The sequence below is a fragment of the Schistocerca gregaria genome, chromosome 3 (genome assembly GCF_023897955.1).
Source record: "Schistocerca gregaria isolate iqSchGreg1 chromosome 3, iqSchGreg1.2, whole genome shotgun sequence".
Taxonomy (NCBI): Eukaryota; Metazoa; Arthropoda; class Insecta; order Orthoptera; family Acrididae; genus Schistocerca; species Schistocerca gregaria.
The window spans coordinates 830,514,064-830,530,631 of NC_064922.1; positions in this window are offsets into that span (position 1 = coordinate 830,514,064).

The following is a 16,568-nucleotide window of genomic DNA, read 5'->3' on the forward strand; positions in this document are numbered from 1 at the left end:
ACGACAAAGGCTGCACACTATTGGGATGTCGGATTCCCCCCTTTGGCCACGTTGCCACCTAGTGGATACTGACGAATACCGTTTGACATGTGGATCGGCGTTAGAGGTATGGCTGCTAGTGCAGAAGGTCCTCGTCTGCTACCTACGTATCGCGCCTCGCACAATTGAGCCACGGATCCTTCTTTGTCCAGAGGATACTTATTTCCCACCTGCGAAGACTCACGCTCTCACGTGGTTTAAAGGCATGTCCATATACTACCTCTTTCGAGATGATGAGAAAATGGTACTTGATTACTGGCAATTTCTCCAGGACAGTCATAGCACACTTCAGTGTACACCCAGTACCGACAACTATTTGCGAACTATTTGCGCAGTGTCTTCGATAACCCCCTCACAGTGCGGGATTTGGTTACATTTTTCTTTCTTTATTATCTATAATCATACTATTAGTTTCGAATCCTATTTCATAGTTTAGAAGGAACTCTTGTTCTGTTGTTGCTACGGATGTACATTCTACTTTTGTTTGTCGTAACTAAGCGACCCCTTTTTCCACATAAAAACAAACGTTTGATAGAGAAAAATTTACAAAAAAAGAGAGAGAGAAAAATTAAAAAAAGTTAGTAGAGCACTTGCCGTGAAAGGCAAAGTAAAAAAAAAAAAGTTGGAAGATCACTTCCCCGCAAAAAAAAGTAGAGCACTTGCCCGCGAAAGACAAAGGTCCCGAGTTCGAGTCTCGGTCAGGCACATAGTTTTAATCTCCCAGGAAGTTTCATATCAGCGCACACTCCTCTGCAGAGCGAAAATCTCATTCAAGTACAACCAAGCTGAACTTTTTGTGGCAAGACAAATGAATCTCTTGAGTTGTGCCACTATACACTGGGAGTTCACACATGTAACTGCATTACAGCTGCATTATGCCACCAGCTGTGGTGAAACTTTCGTTCACGTATGAATCCACCTTTATGTCCCCGATACTAACGCCATATTGCCTCAAATGGTTCATATCGATACTCTTCACGCCGTGTCTGTTGAAACCGAGGGCGTCTCCTTGGTTTATCTCTGCTACGATTACGCAAGTGCCTACATGGGAGGGACTGTGGCTGCGCTCCTTTCAAAGACATGCTTCGGATGAAGCACGTGGGAGAGGATGTACTGGATTTCCCCTAGCTCATATTTGATCTGTTTTATATTATAAATTGCGTCCTATAAATAAATGCTGTTCCAAAACACTAGCACATTGGCGATTTCTCGTATAGCTATATTTTGTTGACATTAATTGTCAGATAATTAGTTATTGGCGTCTAAAGGTTTCAAGAGAAGTTTCATATAGAACAAATATTTATAATGCTCTCCACCACTGTGATATACTGTTTATCATCGTAAGTAGTAAACGACGAAGTGGAATAACAGAAGTGCTCGGATCAGGTCGAGTCCTCCCACCTGCAAACATTTTGTTATTTACCTTCACGGTTCTGGGACTTGTCATTATCAATTGTCATTCTCAATAATTTACAAACTGAGCATGAGAACAAAGAAATGTGAGTGAATATTCAAAACACATTGACTATCTGGTAAAAACAAACTACCACTCATCGTCGGAACAAAAAGCATAAAAAAGACTTACACCTGCGAGAAAGAATTAATATGAGACAGTCTCACTATCAGTCGCCTGTGAAGTATAAAACAAATTTTAAAGCTAGTTGTTTTAGATGACTAGTTTGCAAACAAGAACATCTTCAAAAAGAGCACATATGCATACAATATATATTCTAGTCATAGTGTAGGCATATCTCTGCTGATGTTCCTGTTATTTTCAAGAAGGAAGAAGTTTACTTTCATTGCAGTGAATTGTAATTTTCTGTGCAAATTAGATGGTACCTCACACAACCAGCGCATTTACTTGGTAGTGGAATAGCTTCACCTTAAGAACATTTCGTTATATACATCACTACTTAAATAAATAGTTTGTAGTTGACAAGTTCTCACTTTCAAAGAAAGAAAATACAACTCTAGTTGCACTTTCTCACACTAATTAGAACATTCTTCACATAACCAGCACACTTATTTAGCGCAGGGGGAGCTTCTTAACTACTTTTCGTACTATATACCACTACACAAACAACGAGTATAAAGTTGACAGGTAGTCGCTTTCGAACAGTAATAGTTTCCAAATTCCAGCGAATGAACCAGCTGAAGACAAAAAGAACTCCTGGTTAAATTCGTCTTCTAGAATGGCTACTGCAATCACGACGATACCTGGACAACAGAAAAATCTAACGATGCTTTCCCGAAAGCTAAAGTATATATTTGAAAGAGTGCAGCCACAGTACCTTTTGCGACGAATATGCAAAAAAAGACACGTATGATTATGCTCTATATACTGATGCCAAGTTCATGAACTGCCCATGGAGGATATTCTTCAACAGATTGCAGTTGATTTACAACCTGCAATTTTACTAAAAGTATTTTGAAAACTGCTTCCTCTAGGGTTTTTTTGTGTTATTTAGCTTCGATTTCACCTTTTACATGTATTATTTATGTTAATACTTTGCACATGAATTACTTTTATAATATTTTTACTTACTGTGTGCTCTATTGGCTCCTATCAACGTCATGTGGAAGGTTATGGGTGGAGTCCCTCCCACTTAACCTTAGCCTTCCCATGCTATCTAACAGCTGACGACCATCTCTCAACATGTCTTCGCCCACCAACTCTGCCTGCAACCATTGCGTATATCTTCTTTTAGTTATCGTTAGGTTTATAGGCTTCAATTTGTAACTCTTGTTGTTTTGAAGCCCTAAGTTTGTATATGTACTTATATTTCAGAAATTGTCCTGAAGATTTCTTAAATTGCCTGAAACTTGTCACCAATCTCATAGATGTTTTTTATGTAATCAGGACTGTTCTGTTATTTTTGTGGTTGCTGATCTTGTTGTTCTGGTTTTCAGTCCAAAGCCCATGTTGATGTAGCTCTCCATGCCGCTCTACCCTGTGCAAGCTTATTCACCTACAAACTTCTGTTGTAATCTGTGACCTTCTGAATCTCTATACTGTAAACATCCCTTGGCCTCCAACCACCATCCCCCCCCCCCCCCATCCCACACACACACTTCCCTCAAATATAAATTGGTGATCCCTCACAATGTGTCCTATCAACTGGTCCCTTCTTCTAGCTAGGTAATGCCACACAGTTCTTGCGTCCCCAATTCTAATCAGTACCTCCTCATCAGTTATGCAACCTACCCATCTAATCTTCAGTGTTCTTCCGTAGTACCACATTTGAAAACCTTCTATTCTCATCTAAACAGTTTATCAAGCATGTTTCGATTCCATACATGACTATACTCCATACAACACTTTCATAAAAGCCTTCCTAACAGTTAACTCTATATTAGATGACGATAAATTCTTTTCTTCAGAAACGCTTTTCTTGCCATTGTCAGCACACATTTTATATCTTCTCTACTTTGGTCATCATCAGTTTTTCTGCTGTCCAAATAGCAAAACTCATCTACTACTTTAAGTCCACATTTTGTAATCCAATTATCTCAGCATCACCTGACGTATTGCGACTACATTCCATTATTTTTGTTTTAATTTGGTTGATGTTCATCTTATACCCACATTTCGTGTCCATTATGTTCAATTACTCTTCCAAGTCGTTTGCTGCCTCTGACAGAATTATAATGTCATCAGCAAGCCTAAAAGTTTTTATTTCTTCTTCCTCAACTTCAGTTCCTTCTCCAAACTTTTCTTTTGTTTTCTTTACTCCTTTCTCAATTTACAGATTGAATAACGATGGGAATAAGGTACAACCCTATCTCACCCCCTTCTCAATCACTATTTCCGCTTCATGCCTTTCAGTTCTAATAACTGCCTTCTGATTTCTGTACAAGTTGTAAACAGCCTTTCATGTCCTGTATTTTACACATGCTACCTTCAGATCCCCCCCCCCCCCCCCCCCCCCGTGAACCATGGACCATGCCGTTGGTCGGGAGGCTTGCGTGCCTCAGCGATACAGATACCCGTACTGTCGCTGCGCAACCACAATGGAGGGGTATCTGTTGAGAGGCCAGACAACAGACAAACACGTGGTTCCTGAAGAGGGGCAGCAGCCTTTTCAGTAGTTGCAGGGGCAACAGTCTGGATAATTGACTGATCTGGCCTTGTAACACTAACCAAAACAGCTTTGCTGTGCTGGTACTGTGAACGGCTGAAAGCAAGGGAAACTACAGCCGTAATTTTTCCCGAGGGCACGCAGCTTTACTGAATGGTTAAATGATGATGGCATCCTCTTGGGTAAAATGTTCCAGAGGGAAAATAGTCCCCCATTTGGCTCTCCGGGCAGGGACTACTCAAGATGATCAGGAGAAAGAAAACGGGCATTCTACGGATCGGAGCGTGGAATGTCAGATCCCTTAATTGGGCAGGTAGGTTAGAAAATTTAAAAAGGAAAATTTATAGGTTATATTTAGATATAGTGGGAATTAGTGAAGTTTGGTGGCAGGAGGAACAAGACATTTGGTCAGCCGAATACAGGATTATAAATAAAAAATCAAATAGGGGTAATGCACGAGTAGGTTTAATAATGAATAAAAAATGGGAGTGCGAGTAAGCTACTACAAACAGTATAGTGAACGCATTATTGTGGCCAAGATAGACACAAAGCCCACGCCTACTACAGTAGTACACATTTATATGCGAACTAGCTCTGCAGATGACGAAGAAATTGAAGAAATGTATGATGAAATCAAAGAAATTACTCAGATAGTGAAGGGAGAAGAAAATTTAATAGTCATAGGTGACTGGAATTCGGTAGTAGGAAAAGGGAGAGAAGGAAACGTAGTGGGCGAATATTGATTGGGGCTAAGAAATGAAAGAAGCCACCTGGTAGAATTTTGCACAGAGCACAACTTAATCATAGCTTACACTTGGTTCAAGAATCATGAAAGAAGGTTGTATACATGGAAGAACCCTGGAGATACAAAAAGGTTTCAGATAGATTATATAATGGTAAGACAGAGATTTAGGAACCAGATTTTAAACTGTAAGACGTTTCCAGTGGCAGATGTGGACTCTGACCACAATCTATTGGTTATGAACTGCAGATTAAAATTGAAGAAACTGCAAAAAAGTGGGAATTGAAGGAGATGGGACCTGGGTAAACTGAAAGAACCAGAGGTTGTACAGAGTTTCAGGGAGAGCATAAGGGAACAATTGACAGGAATGGAGGAAAGAAATACAGTAGAAGAAGAATGGGTAGCTTTGAGGAATGAAGTAGTGAAGGCAGCAGAGGATCAAGAAGGTAAAAAGACGAGGGCTAGTAGAAACCCGTGGGTAACAGAAGAAATATTGAATTTAATTGATGAAAGGAGAAAATATAAAAATGCAGTAAATGAAGCGGGCAAAAAGGAATACAAACGTCTCAAAAATGAGAGCGACAGGAAGTGCAAAACGGCTAAGCAGGGATGGCTAGAGGACAAGTGTAAGGATGTAGAGGCTTATCTGACTAGTGCTAAGATAGATACTGCCTACAGGAAAATTAAAGAGACCTTTGGAAGAAAGAGAACCACTTGTATGAATATCAAGAGCTCAGATGGAAACCTAGTTCTAAACAAAGAAGGAAAAGCAGAAAGGTGGAAGGAGTATATAGAGGATCTATACAAGGGAGATGTAATGGATGACAATATTATGGAAATGGAAGAGAATGTAGATGAAGATGAAATGGGAGATATGATACTGCATGAAGAGTTTGACAGAGCACTGAAAGACCTACTTCGAAACAAGGCCCCAGGAGTAGACAACATTCCATTAGAACTACTGACAGCTTTGGGAGAGCCAGTCCTAACAAAACTCTACCACCTGGTGAACAAGATGTATGAGACAGGTGAAATACCCTCAGACTTCAAGAAGAATATAACAATTCCAATCTCAAAGAAAACAGGTGTTGACAGATGTGAAAATTACCGAACAATCAGTTTAATAACTCACAACTGCCAAATACTAACATGAATTCTTTACAGACGAATGGAAAAACTGCCAGAAGACGACCTTGGGGTAGGTCAGTTTGGATTCCGTAGAAATATTGCAACATGTGAGGCAATGCAGACCCTATGACTTATCTTAAACGCTAGATTAAGGAAAGGAAAATGTACGTTTCTAGCATTTGTAGACTCAGAGAAAGCTTTTGATAATGTTGACTGGAATACTCTCTTTCAAATTCTGTAGGTGGCAGAGGTAAAATAAGGGTAGCAAAAGGATATTTACAATTTGTACAGAAACCAGATGGCAGTTATAAGAGTCGAGGGGCATGAAAGGGAAGCAGAAGTTGGAAAAGGAGTGAGACAGGTTTGTAGGCTCTCCCCGATATTATTCAATCTGTGTATTGAGCAAGCAGTAAAGCAAACAAAAGAAAAATCCATGGAGAAGAAATAAAAACTTTGAGGTTCGCCGATGACAATGTAAATCTGTCAGAGACAGCAGGGGACTGTGAAGAGCAGTTGAATGGAATGGATAGTGCTTTGAAAGGATGATATAAGATTAACATCAACAAAAGCAAAACGAGTATAATGGAATGTAGTCTAACTAAGTTGTGTGATGCTGAGGGAATTAGATCAGAAAATGAGAAACCTAAAAGTAGTAAAGTCGTTTTGCTATTTGGGGAGCAAAATAACTGATGATGGTCAAACTAGAGAGTACGTAAAATGTTATCTGGCAATGACAAGCGTTTCTGAAAAAGAGGAATTTGGAAACATCGACTATAGATTTAAGTGTCAGGAGGTCGTTTCTGAAAGTATTTGTATGGAGTGTAGCCATGTATGGAAGTTAATCATGGACAATAAATAGTTTGGACAAGAATAGAATAGAAGCTTTCGAAATGTGATGCTACAGGAGAATGCTGAAGATTAGATGGGTAAATCGCATAACTAATAAAGAGGTGTTGAATAGGTTTGGGGAGAAGAGACGTTTGTGGCACAACTTGACTAGAAGAAGGGATCGGTTGGTAGGACATATTCTGAGGCATCAAGGGATCACCAATTTTGTACTGGAGGGCAGCGTGGAGGGTAAAAATCGTAGAGGGAGACCAAGAGACGAATACACTAAGCAGATTCCGAAGGATGTAGGCTGCAGTAGGTACTGGGAGATGAAGAAGCTTGCACAGAATAGAGTAGCATGGAGAGCTGCATCAAACCAGTCTCAGGACTGAAGACCACAACAACAACAACAACCTTCAGAATTTCAGAGTATTTCAAAAACTTTCTCGAAGTCTGCAAATGCTATAAACATCCGTTTGCCTTTCCTTAACATAACTTTCGTTCTACGACGAGTGATAGGGTCAGTATTGCCTCATGTGTATCCACATTTCTTCGGAATCTAAACCGATCTTCCCCAGTGTGAGCTTCTACCAGTTTTTCCATCCTTTTGTAAGGAATTCTTGTTAGAATTCGTGTTAGTACCTCGCAGCCATGACTTTCTTGGAATTGGAATTACTACATTTTCATTGAAGTCTGAAAGTAATTCACCTGCCTCACGTATCTTACACAGCAGGTGGAAGAATTTTATCATGGCTTGCTCTTCTGCAACTATCAGTAGGTCTGACTGAATGTCGTCTACTCCTAGGATCTTGGTTTGACTTACATCAATCAGTGCTCTGTCAAATTCTTCTCACAGCTTCACGTCCCCCATCTCCTCTTCATCTACAACCTATTCCATTTTTATAACATTGCCTGCAAGTGCGTCTTACTTGTATAGAACCTATGTGTACTCCTTCAACCTTTCAGTTTTCCCTTCACTGCTTAGGACAGGTTTTCCATCTGAGCTCTTGATATTTAAGAACTGCTTCTCTTTCCTCTAAAGGCCTCTTTCATTTTCTGTAGGCAGTATCCATATTTCCTGTTGTGATACACGCTTCTATATCCTTACATTTGTCCTCTATCCATTCCTGCTTAACCATTTTGCAATTCCTGTCTGCCTCATTTTTTAGACTTTGTAATTCCTTTCCATTGCTTCATTTGCTGTATTTTTTATTTTCTTTTTTCATCAATGAAGGTCAGTATCCCCTGTGTTATCCAAGGGTTTCTACTAGGCCTCGTTTTTTTACCTATTTGATTCTCTGCTGCCCTCATTATTTCGTCTCTTAAAGCTATCCATTCCCCTTCTACTGTATTCCTTTCGCCTGTTCTAGTCAGTTGTTGCCTGATGTTCCATCTGAAACTCTCAACAACCTTTGGCTCAAATGGGACTTAACAAATTTGGTCATCAGTCCCCTAGACATAGAATGACTTAAACCTAACTAAACTAAGGACAGCACACACATCCATGCCCATGTCAGGATTCGAACCTGCTACTGTAGCAGCAGCTCAGTTCTGGACTGAAGCGCTTAGAACCGCTCGAACTCAATGGCCGGCTAACCTCTGGTTCTTTCAATTTATTCAGATCCTATGTCTTTAATTTTTTACCATTTGCAGTTTCTTCAGTTTTAATCTACAGTTCACAACCAAGAAATTGTGGTTTTAGTCCACATCTGGTTCTGAAAATGCCTTACAATTTAAAATCTAGTTGCAACTTTCTGTCTTACCCTTATACAATCAGCATGAAGCCTCCAGGTGTCTCCAAGAATCTTCCAACTCTTTCATGATTCTTAAACGAACTGTTAGCGATGATTAAACTATACCCTGTACAAAATTCTACCAGGTGGCTTCCTGCTTCCCTCCTTTCCTCCATTCCATATTCACTTGATAATTTTCCTTCTTTTGCTTTTCCTACTATCAAATTCCAGTCCCCCATCACAAGTAAATTTTCATCTCCTTCTGCGTAATTTCTTTTGTCTCATCACAATTTCATCAATCTCTTCATTATCTGGGATGCTGGTGGGCTTATAAACTTATAGTAGAGTGGTTTCTGTTGGTTTCATATCTGACCAGATTTCCTGTTCCTCTTGCCACTAAACTTTCCCTGATTCCCACTATATCCAACTTCAACCTGAATATTTCCTTTTTTAGATTTCTTACCTACCTGCCTGATTAGGGGACTTAAAATTCCACACTCTAATCCATACTATGCTAATATTCTTTCTCCTGGTCGTCGTCCTCCTGAGCAGTTCCCACCTGGAGATCCAAATGGGTAATTATTTTACTTGCAGGATATTTTAGACAAGACTATGCCATCGTCATTTAACCATATGGTAGAGTTGCATACCCTATGGCAATTTACAGTACCAGCTCAGCAAGCCTGTTTTTGTCGATATTAAATGGCCAGATCGCTCACCCAGACTGCAGCTTCTGGAACGACTGAAAAGGCTGCTGCCCTTTTTTTAAGGCTGCTGCTCCTTTTCAGACACCATACATTTGTCTGGCCTCTCAACAGATACCCCTCCATTGTGGTTGCACCTATCTATATCGCTGAGGTAATCAAGCTGCCGCACAAACTGCAAGGTTTGTGGTTCATGGGGGAAGATTGTTTTAAAGCATAAAAAGATATGTCACCTAGAACACTGTTCTTCCTACGATATTCCCAAAAATTACTAACCTTTTTCAAGGATTTAGAATATAAATCTTCATGAACTGTTTGAACCATGGCAGAGGATCTGAGTCAAATGAGTAATAGAAATCTTACCCTGAAATTAAATTAGATAAAGAACATACAAGAAGAGATCATAACACGAATTTTGGCAAAGTATTCAAGATAAACGTTTTGGAAGGTGACTATCAACAACCATTAAGTAACGTATAAATGTGTGTTTGACCAACAGCTACTTTTATCTTAAATCCAAATATCAACTGGTTTCAGGCATGAACCATCTTCACAAATAAAGGTTAAAAGTGTTTAAGCCACCACATTACACTTGTCATTACTTAAATAATACTCTACACAGTATTGATATTTAGATTTAAATTAAATGCAGCTAATGGTCAAACGTGCATTTTATACATTTAAGATAGTATTTTATAGGCAAAAAATAGTTGAATACTGTAGTAAAATTGAAACAGGACATACATACTGCTACATCTAATGTTGGACAAAGGTGAGCTCCATGTACTAATGGATTAATTGTACATCATCTACATAACGAATAAATAAGGAATGAACTACACGTAGTACATAATTTGATATAGCAATCAGTTTGCAAAAATTTAATGAGATATATTAAGGCCTTTTGAAAGAGAAACTATTTATTTATATATTTTATTTTTATTTTAATAATAATAAATTAATGTAATTATGGCACTTAGCTAGCAGAAGAAGCCAATATTTATTTTAAAAAGAAGAAATTATGTTTTATGAAGAAGGAAGTGTTTCTCTACCTGATAGTGATGCAGAAACGAATTCATTTTCTTGAAGAAGAGAAAATTTTGTTCAATAGAGTCTGAAGCCATGCCAAGTATGCAAATGTTGGTGAGTACAAGGAACGCCAAAACAAAAATGTATGTAGCACAGAAGTCTAGTAGTTATAATGTCACTGGTTACAATCTCACTAATAGTAATATTTATTACTTTTATTTAAATTCCATTGATTGACGATATTGACGATATTGAACCATAAATTTTTAATGAAAAGTAGAATGTTTTTTAATTACTGATCACACAACAGAAACAAAAATTTGATGTTGGCTTTTAAAATGACTTATTGTTAAGTCAAACAAACTTTGTACATCGGTAATACTGTTTACTCTTTAGAAATTAAAAAGTATTACGATTTCAGTATCTTATCCTATAGTTTTGCAACAAATTTATTTGTTGCGAATACTACCATATTCATCTAATTTCTAAGAAAAACGCTTTTATTAAAAATTATGATTCAGTACTTATTAGCTAACATTTCTGTTTGTTAATAAACATGACATTTAAATGAAAGAAAGAATATTCTTACTAATGAGATACGAATCAGCAATTTTTATACTGGAATTTTTTCCCTCATCTTCCATTAACTATGTTAATAATCTACAAATATTTTTTATTTAACAGCACTTGACTATTTTCTTATCTTCAAAGGAGATTTTGTAAGAAAATCAAATAGGACCAGTTCATGATGTATCCTTGTTACACAGGCTTTGCATATTTCACAAAGAGATATTAGTTTTGACAGTTCAACTATTAGAGTGATTACGAAAATCAATAAATCACTGAAAAACATTAACTCTCCTGGTTAAAATTAGGTTCCCACCAAAGTGCTTAAATCTTGTACCAACCAATTATTAGGTCTACATCACTCTTTCACATATTATCCTAGGCGTTTGAGAAGGTAACTAATACAACATATTATGTTGATGTATCTCTTAATTTACGAAAACTGATATTAATCAACGAAAAAACATAACAGAGATAGACTTATAAGTACTAAAAGTACTTGTAAGTACGACCTACATCTCAACAGGAAAGGGAAGGGTAAACTGGCTGGGGTAATTAAGGGAATTTAAGGGGGGGGGCGGCACTGCCACGAATGGTAAAATACCAGTGGTTACAGGTGTTGGGGCAGCACCTTTTTTAGGATAGATAAGACAGAACGATGTCAAGTTCTACGAGAGGTCAGGATTGAAACAAATCTTCAGTTTAGGAAAGAAATTAAGCAGCACAATTGTAGCACATTGGATCACCAATCACAGCTGTCAATTATAAATTTTCACCAATCACCAGAAATTTTATCTCCACCAAGTTGTATATCAGTCCTAGGTAATTGCATTGATGAATTAAAGTCACCCAACCCAGTTGACATAATCTGCCTCTCTGAACATGGTGTGACCACTGGTATAGGAACTAGGCCTAAGCACAATGAGAAACTCAGACAGGAGAGTACTGCAAGTGTTAGAATAAGGAAAGGTTCTCATAAAAGTATAATTAAAAGTAACGTAAGTATATTTCATCAAAATATTGGGAGTTTGAAGAATAAAATAGACGAGCTTCTGGTTTGTTTAGAAGATTTAGGAGCTGAGGATGAAATAGATATACTATGCCTGTCTAAGCATCACATTGTTACTGATAGGGATAAGGTAAATGTAAGTGGATATAAGCTCTCTGCACATGTAATTAGAGAAAATATGGAAAAAGGAGGAGTTGCCATATATGCCAAAAGTTATCATTGTGCAAAAAGTATAGAAACAAAAAAGTTTTGTGTAGAGAAAAATATAGAAGCATGTGCCTGTGAGCTTAAATTAAATAAAGGCACATTTATAATTGTAACTGTATACAGGTCCCCATTGGGAAATTTTCGTCTATTTCTAAAAAATTTGGACTCCTTGTTGTGCTATCTGCCAGACAGGGGGAAGCAAATTATTATTTGTGGGGACTTCAATGTAGATTCTCTGAAAGAGGGTAATAGTAAAAATGACCTTGAAGTATTACTCGGTTCTTTCAACTTGGCACCCGTTATTGATTTTCCTACTCTGGTGGTAAAGGATAACAGCTCACTGATAGATAACTTCTTTATAGACCAAGATACATTTAACCAGATAAATGCTCAGCCTGTTGAGAATGGTCTTGCTGATCATGGTGCACAGCTAGTTACAATATATGACATAGCCCCATTCAGCAGTACTAAACAGTCCTCCAAAGTAGTGTGTTCAGTCAACGATTTAACAATTTCAAATTTCAGGGAAAGCCTACAGCAGTTACACTGGGATGAGGTGTACCATGAAGCTGATGCCAATTTAAAATATAATTTATTTCATGACACTTTTGTAAATGTATTTGAAAACTGCTTCCCCAAGAACATAGTTAAATATACTCGCAAGAAACCATGTAACAAACCATGGCTTACTAAGGGTATATTTTGTAACCAGAAAAGGGAAATGTATCTGACAGCAAGAAAGAGTAGTGACCCAGAAACAATCAAACATTTAAAAAACTACTGTGCTATAATAAGAAAAGTTATTAAAAAATCCAGAAGTATGTGTATCATGTCTGAAATCAGCAACTCTGACAATAAAATTAAAACAATTTGGAATGTTATTAAAAGAGAAACAGATCACACAAGAGCACAGGAAGACAGTATTGCCATCAAATTAAATGAAAACTTTACGAACAAAAAATATTTTTAATAATCATTTTCTAAATGTTGTGGATATAGTAGGGTCCAGGTGTTCATTAGAAGATGCTAGGCAGTTAATGGAAGAGGTCATACCTATGCAATTTTATACAATTGAAATCTCACCCACTTCTCCCTCTGAAATTAGGAAAATAATAAACTTGCTTAAAAGCAACAACTCACATGGAATTGATGGCATTTCCAGCAAAATACTAAAAGCTTGTTCTCAACAGATAAGTAAGATTCTCAGCCACCTATGTAATAGCTCTCTGGAACAGGGAATTTTCCCTGATAGACTGAAATATGCTATTGTTATACCTTTGAATAAAAAAGGGGATAGATCTGATGTTAAGAATTACCGTCCAGTCTCCCTTCTAACAGCTTTATCCAAAAATTTTGAGAAAGTAATGTATTCAAGAGTAGCTTCACATATCTGTAGAAATGAAGTACCAACAAAAAGTCAGTTTGGTTTCCAGAAAGGTTTTTCAACAGAAAATGCCATATATGCTTTCACCAATCAAATTTTGAATGATGTGAATAACTGAACACCACCCATTGGAATTTTTTGTGATCTCTCAAAGGCTTTTGATTGTGTAAATCATGAAATTCTGCTAGACAAGCTCAAGTATTGTGGCATGAGTGGGACAGTGCACAAATGGTTTAATTAGTACCTAAGTGGAAGAGTGCAGAAAGTTGAAATAAGCAGTTCTCATAATATGCAAAGACCTGACACGTTCCACATCATTACGAACTGTCGTATTCATGATCTGTGGAACAAGTATTAATCTAATCTAATCTAATCTAATCTAATCATCACATTCCTCAAATTGGGGAACTATCAAGAATAGGGTTCCACAAGGGTCGGTCTTGGGTCCTTTGTTGTTCTTAATATATATTAATGACTTGCCATTCTGTATTCATGAAGAGGCAAAGTTAGTTCTGTTTGCTGATGATACAAGTACAGTAATCACACCTGACAAACAAGAATTAACTGATGAAATTGTCAATAATGTGTTTCAGAAAATTACTAAGTGGTTCCTTGTAAATGGACTCTCACTGAATTTTGATAAGACACAGTACATACAGTTCCATACAGTAAATGGTATGACGCCATTAATATATATAGACCTTAATCAGAAGCATATAGCTAAGGTAGAATATTCAAAATTTTTAGATGTGCCCACTGATAAGAAATTAAATTGGAAGAAACACATTGATGATCAGCTGAAACGTTTGAGTTCAGCTACTTATGCAATAAGGGTCACTGCAAATTTTGGTGATAAACATCTTAGTAAATTAGCTTACTACGCTTATTTTCACTCATTGCTTATATGGCATCATATTTTGGGGTTAATTCATCACTAAGGAATAAAGTATTTATTGCACAAAAGCATTTTATCAGAATAACAGCTGGAATCCACCCAAGATCATCCTGAAGACATTTATTTAAGGATCTAGGGATATTCACAGTAGCTTCTCAGTATATATACTATTTTATGAAATTTGTTATTAACAACCAAACCCAATTCAAAAGTAATAGCAGTGTGCATAACTACAATACTAGGAGAAAGGATTATCTTCACTATTCAAGATTAAATCTAAATTTGGCACAGAAAGGGGTGAATTATACTGCCACTAAAGTCTTTGGTCACTTACCAAATACTATCAAAAGTCTGACAGATAACCAACAAGTATTTAAGAACAAACTAAAAGAATTTCTGAATGACAACTCCTTCTATTCCATAGATGAATTTTTAGATATAAATTAAGAAAAAAAGAAAAAAAAACAAAAAAGATTATAACTTTTTAAAGTTGTTATATTAACTTAATTGTGTTGTTAAAGTAACTTAATTATGTCATGTATTGGAAAATCTGACTCCTTCCACAGCATTACGAAATATCGTATTCATGATCTATGGAACTAGTATTAATTTAATCTAATCAGGCAGGAAACTAATAATTCAGAAATATTCAAACCCTAACTAATAGTATATATCATTAGCAAGTAATTTAATATGAAATCAAGTATGTAAAATCCAGTTAACACTAAAGTTCTCATTAAAAAGGCTTTAACTTAATAAATTCATAGACGGCTGGTAGTGTTTTCTATTAATTTACATTACTACTTTCTCTGAAGTATTAGATACAAACAGCAGCAATGTAGGGTAAGAGGAAGTGAACTGCTGTACTGTTCCTAAAGTAACCTAGCAACAATTCCCTTCACTTATTAATACACTCCTGGAAATTGAAATAAGAACACCATGAATTCATTGTCCCAGGAAGGGGAAACTTTATTGACACATTCCTGGGGTCAGATACATCACATGATCACACTGACAGAACCACAGGCACATAGACACAGGCAACAGAGCATGCACAATGTCGGCACTAGTACAGTGTATATCCACCTTTTGCAGCAATGCAGGCTGCTATTCTCCCATGGAGACGATCGTAGAGATGCTGGATGTAGTCCTGTGGAACGGCTTGCCATGCCATTTCCACCTGGCGCCTCAGTTGGACCAGCGTTCGTGCTGGACGTGCAGACCGCGTGAGACGACGCTTCATCCAGGGTAGTTGACTTACACCTTCTAGAGCACGTTGGGTGGCACGGGAGACATGCGGACGTTCATTGTCCTGTTGGAACAGCAGGTTCCCTTGCCGGTCTAGGAATGGTAGAACGATGGGTTCGATGACTGTTTGGATGCACCGTGCACTATTCAGTGTCCCCTCGACGATCACCAGAGGTGTACGGCCAGTGTAGGAGATCGCTCCCCACACCATGATGCCGGGTGTTGGCCCTGTGTGCCTCGGTCGTATGCAGTCCTGATTGTGGCGCTCACCTGCACGGCGCCAAACACGCATACGACCATCATTGGCACCAAGGCTGAAGCGACTCTCATCGCTGAAGACGACACGTCTCCATTCGTCCCTCCATTCACGGCTGTCACGACACCACTGGAGGCGGGCTGCACGATGTTGGGGCGTGAGCGGAAGACGGCCTAACGGTGTGCAGGACCGTAGCCCAGCTTCATGGAGACGGTTGCGAATGGTCCTCGCCGATACCCCAGGAGCAACAGTGTCCCTAATTTCCTGGGAAGTGGCGGTGCGGTCCCCTACGGCACTGCGTAGGATCCTACGGTCTTGGCGTGCATCCGTGCATCGCTGTGGTCCGGTCCCAGGTCGACGGTCACGTGCACCTTCCGCCGACCACTGGCGACAACATCGATGTACTGTGGAGACCTCACGTCCCACGTGTTGAGCAATTCGGCGGTACGTCCACCCGGCCTCCCGCATGCCCACTATACGCCCTCGCTCAAAGTCTGTCAACTGCACATACGGTTCACGTCCACGCTGTCGCGGCATGCTACCAGTGTTAAAGACTGCGATGGAGCTCCGTATGCCACGGCAAACTGGCTGACACTGACGGCGGCGGTGCACAAATGCTGCGCAGCTAGCGCCATTCGACGGCCAACACCGCGGTTCCTGGTGTGTTCGCTGTGCCGTGCGTGTGATCATTGCTTGTACAGCCCTCTCGCAGTGTCCGGA